Source organism: Callionymus lyra, chromosome 2 (genome assembly GCF_982586985.1).
Source record: "Callionymus lyra chromosome 2, fCalLyr1.hap1.1, whole genome shotgun sequence".
NCBI lineage: Eukaryota > Metazoa > Chordata > Actinopteri > Syngnathiformes > Callionymidae > Callionymus > Callionymus lyra.
Genome location: NC_141819.1, coordinates 42511743 through 42517381, shown reverse-complemented (window position 1 = coordinate 42517381; position 5639 = coordinate 42511743).

Here is a 5639-nt window from a genome sequence, read left to right as displayed (position 1 = left end):
GCGTTCGTCTCCACATCAAATATGTGTTCAATTCAAGTATGATGTAGCTGGTACGCCAGAAAAACACATTTAGCCACAATCGTTTTTTTCTCCTGAATCGATAAAAGTGCTTTTCTTTATTTAAACTCAAGTTTGCCCTCTGGCTATTTCTGGAATAAAAGGGAGGAAGAGAGAAAAATATGGTGATGATATCAGTTCTTTATCGCTATCAAAGTCATCTAGTCACACGTCTTGGTGTAGCTACAGTGAGATTATTGAATAATCTTTCAAAACTTTATCTTGTACTTCTCAAACATCTTATCTTGATATTGAATGTACATTGGCTGGCACTTCTTTTTATACATAGATTTTATATTTTACAATATATTTTACGGCCTGACTTTTATGCGGTGTCACCATTTAACTGTTAACTGGATTTATTCATATTTATTCTTTCTTTGAATACTTTCACCGCGTTTTACTCTAATATGCTATTTTATGAACTATGATGAATTAATCTTGTCTTTTATGAAAATGTTGTTATCATGTTGGTACCTCACATAGAGCACTTGTAACAATGAATGTCTAAAAAGGTGCTATACAAATACAATTAATGTTATTAACTTCGTCTTCCAATCATTAGGTTATTATCTGCACAAAAGTGCATTTTCCCCAAAACACTATCACCCATAAAACTTTGAAGATGCGAATGATATATTTAAAGATGTCTGGAATTCAATGTTGCTTTCAAGAGCTAAAGATATAGTCCAACAAAAATGCAAATAACCGAAATGTATTTACTTCTATAAACAAACTAGCAAACACTTTCTAACACCTGCTGCACTTGTTTTGAATGCACTTTGTATAAAATGTCCCTGGTTTTACACATTTTTTAACAGGTCAGTCCGTTATAGGCCTGTACATTAGTCATAAGAGTGGTTTAGTCTTTTTGTTTTAAATTTTCATTTTATTTTATATTGTTCATTCTTGTATTGACAGTTGCAAATACATATTTTATCATTTATTAATTGAAACAATCTTTGAAGCATTTAAAGCAATTGTATTGCCTTGGTTTAAGTCAGTTTAACACAGTAAAATCCATAAAGAGATTGGTACCAATAATTAACATTATTATTATACTTTCAATGTTTCGGTTTTGTTCCTTCATTTTTGGTTTTAGCCAAGAATTTGCATTTTGGTGCATCCGTAATTATTAGTATTATTATGAATATTTATATTATATATTTTCTTGTATTTTGTACTGGCCTTCATTGTGGGCAACAAAGCCAGAATTTAATAGCATGGGGAATTCATTCCTACGGTGCAGATGACAATAAAGACCTTTAATCTTGAATAAATTGAAATAAACACTTCTCCACTGTTGGTGTTAATTTCTCACTTTGCTTTTGTAAAATCTAATGAATGTAAAACCTGACGAGTTGCTTTAACTACCTCTTTTGTCCACAGTTGCATCATAAAAATATTGATGCCAGTCGCTGGAGAATCGACTTCTTTCTCAATTCTTAAGGAACATCCAGATTAATTCAAGAACATTTCATAGCTTCTCTGTCTTGATCAGCCTTAACCTACAGCACACCTTCATTTCTCTGCTAAACTTACGAAGCTTTTAAACTGCAGACCGAAAGAAATGCAGCGTTAGTGCTGACTGCTCCCAGAAGACCAGAATGCATTTCACCTTATCTAAGCCCCGAAATGTGTTGATGGTTCTAAAAAAAATCTATTTAGTAAATTTCATATTGCTTTCTCAGTGTGTAATCGGAAAAGTGATAGAAAAGCAGGTATTTCAAGTGTCGTCCTGATCCTGTTGTTGTGCAATTTGGTGGCATCAGCGTTTGCCTTATTAAAAATAGTCTAAAAATGATGTCAAAGCGACGAGGTCTGCATTTAAATGTCTCTTCTGTGGAATGTTTGAAGATGTTTTTTTGGGTGCATCCGCGAATGTTTTCGCTTGAACTCCATTTTAAAACTGCTTCTGTGAACCTTTTCGTTTTTTGTGTCGCCTGTATCCAAAGCTGAAAAATACATGAAGATGTTTGGTGACTAATAAATTCAAATTATTACAAATATATAAAACTCTCACATATTTCTATACATGATTAGACAGATCCTTGTGTAGATAACTCAGATGTGAGCATGAGGTCAGTGGCCAGCTTTGAGAACAATATGAAATCTGTACGTTAATAGTATTCCTTCTGTGTTTAAATTCCTGCTTCTGGATATATAATTTGCATTCAAAAATAAGGTTGTGTGGAAAATTTAATTTCGTGTTTTCTACTGGTTATGCTCTCATCCTTTGCCATATTTACAGACTCATTTTTTGATCACACGTGTCAAACTTAAGACCCTGTGGCCAGATGCTGACTAATAAGTCATTTTATGTGGCCTGCTGGTTGATTGGCTCAAAAATAAAACTGGATTATTATTCATGTTTCCCTAATGAGACGACCATGTTGAGGCATATTTAAGTAACTCCAAATGTCAGCAATTATTCAGAGACTGTGAATAAGAGGGCTGATGCTGAAGAAAAATAATTTTGATATTTTTGTCGAAGGACGAATATTAGAGATATTTAAAAGATTGAGCCTCCAAGAATGTCACAGTAAGACTCATTCTTACTGTTGAAGACAGTTTGATCAATATATATTTAGTTTGTTTCACAACCTTAATTGCTAAAAGATTTTGCCCCCTTGTGATTTTAGTTAGACATCCTTGCTTTAGACTCTAAATCAGATCTGGGCAAAGTGCGAGCAAGCGGCCACATGTGGCCTTTTGAATATATTCATGTGGCCCTCATAAGATCAAAGGTCATGTAAAAACTAAACATTTTATTTTGTATTATTTCTAATATATATTACTAGTCTCTAAATATGACACTAGGATTTTTGTTGTTGAACTTTTGTCCTTCACCTTTTTCATTTCTGAGTATTTACTTTCCCTAAAAACTATTTGGTCAATATGAAAAACATGTTTTGTAAGAAAATGATTTTATATGAGATTAAAAGAATAAAGTTAGTTAGGTAAGATACAATCGAATTGTAATTGTAGCATATTTATATCGATTTTATTACTTGATTTTGCACTTTTCACTTCTTTATTTTTGTTTGATGGCCCCTCACAATTGTCATAGTATATTATTCTAAGGAATCCTGTATCCTGAGGAATGTAACTGCCTACCCCACCAGTAAATGATAATTATTTAATAACCTTTTGTTGATCTTTTCAACATTGTTGTTTTTATACGCCACATATTTTGGCAGCATCATTTAATTCAGCTCATTTTTAGCCTAGCTGCTTTCATTATCAAATTGGATTTACACTCTTTTTTTCATTTCCAAAGTCAAGTCTCACTTTCCTATTAGTGTTTCAGCACCACGGTCAGTTCTTAACACGGTCACCTTCAACTAAACTTCTCTAAGTAAGTACACTGCTGTCAGGCATTTTCAAATAAACCAGCTGAGGAGCCACTGTTGTGATTGGGAAGCCAACAAAATATAATGCGAGAGGCTTGAGATGCTCTTGAATCACAAGACCGTGCTTAACAAAGGCTTCATCTCCTTGCAATGCTGCAGCGTCTCACGGGGATCATTATTCTTTAAATGTAACAAGCGCTGGGCTGCTGTGAATATATATACCAACATTGCTTCTGCAAGCAGCTCAAAATGTGTCTCTGAATGTCTTTTTCACAACATGGTAATCATCTAATGCTTAGAGCTTTTTTTGAAACAGTAGGATGAAAAGTCGATTTTTGTTTTCTAATGGATTTATCTAACTGTCCTATACACTGCCACAGTGTGTAGGACGGTTATAGTTTAAAAATATCCCAATTATTATTTTACAGGGAAGAAATAAATCTTTAACTTATATTTTCCCAAAAAACAGTTGATAAGATAAGTGAGTCAAACAAAGTACAACTTATGCTTATCAGTTGACTTTTAGGCTGCAATGAACTTCAATTAACAACTTTCATTTTCTTCATTTGCTATAAAACTCTCTACACAAATATGTCAAAATCGAAAACTCGAGGCCTAGGGGCCAAATTTCGGTCGCAACAAATCGTGTTATGGTGCCCATCGCATGGTTGTCTCAAATTCAGTGTAGATAAATGTTGATATGGTGACCTGTAAAGATGCCATGTTTAAGATAAGATGAGATAAGGGACAGATATTGTGGATGTAATAATAATGTAATGTAAAAGTTATGTTGTCCATTTAGGTGAATAAAGTGTATATACTTTGTTCGGCCTGCATCCCAGCTTTATAACATATATTTGTGATTGAGTTTACACCCCTTTTATCCTTTATTCCTTTTTATTCTCTTCATCTTTGTGTTTTGTATTGTTTATAAACCAGGCGTCTGAACAAAATTGTCCATTTTTAAATGCTGTTTAAAGACAATAAAGACTCTAGAATCTGCATGAATCTTGATTGCAATCATCATCTCAAGTTATAATTTATAAAACCCTGCTTATTCTAAGCCCCGCCTCTCTGGCTTTAGCTCGATCTGGATGGTCAGTCTCCGAGCAAAGCTATTCTGCACTCATTTTCAAATAGACTTCAGATTATATAGTGCTCAAAAACCATTAAACTTTGACAAAATGGATGCATACCTTGAAGAAGATGTACTAAATGATGTATATTATACATTTACTATACTACATTATTTATTTTGCAGAACCAATAAATGATCCACAAGTACGTCGAAAAAAAGGACGTCACTCACACTTTAGCAAACTTTAGTGGATGCTATTAATAAAAACATACTCATAAACTCAAACTGAATTTGCTTCTATGGAATCTCTTATGGAATTCAGCATCCACCTCAAGGAGGTAAGTGATTTTTTTTCGGGGTAAAAACTAATTACTTAATTACAAACCAGTGTTATTGTTTTCATACATGTTACTCCTGTATCATTATCTTGCTAAAAATTAAACATAGACCGAATATCAAAAATAATCCAGGTAAATGATCTTAAAGATTAATGCGTACAAGTTGACTAACCTCAAACTGAGCACTAGTCATTTGTTAGTTTAAATTTTAGAACATTTCTGTTGTAACTCAGAGAGTTCTAGCTGTGAAATCTTTTTTTTTATATATGATTGCTGGATTTGAGCTGTTTAAAATCAATGCAGTGCATCGTCCTGCTGTGGTCAGATAATAAAATCATGCAGACACCATGAATAAACAGCACACTCAAAAGTATACAATAGATCATAGTTCAGCATCTAACCCAAGGCGTTGAGATTCATTTGTAGCATCATTGTTTAAGGATATATTTTGAGTAGCTGAATTTTGAGTAGTTTTCCTGTGAAAACAAAGCAAAAAGACAATGAATAAAACTAATGGTCTGGTTCGATTACTTTAAAGATTTATGATTTTTTTTAAACCCGCATTTAAAACCATTGATTCCAGTTGCTTAAGGACATCTTTTGCGATTTCAAATTAAATTCTAACACAAAGAAAATGTAAGAAGTCAACAACAGTAAAAATCTTAAGTTACATTTTTCAGCTTTGGGAAATGTCCACTAAAGGCTGTTCTTTACAGAAAAGAAAATACAGAGCAAAAGATCACTCGCTAACAAGTGACAAATCAATCAGATGTTCACTGCCTTTGTCACTCATTAGCTTTTCGTCAGAAAATA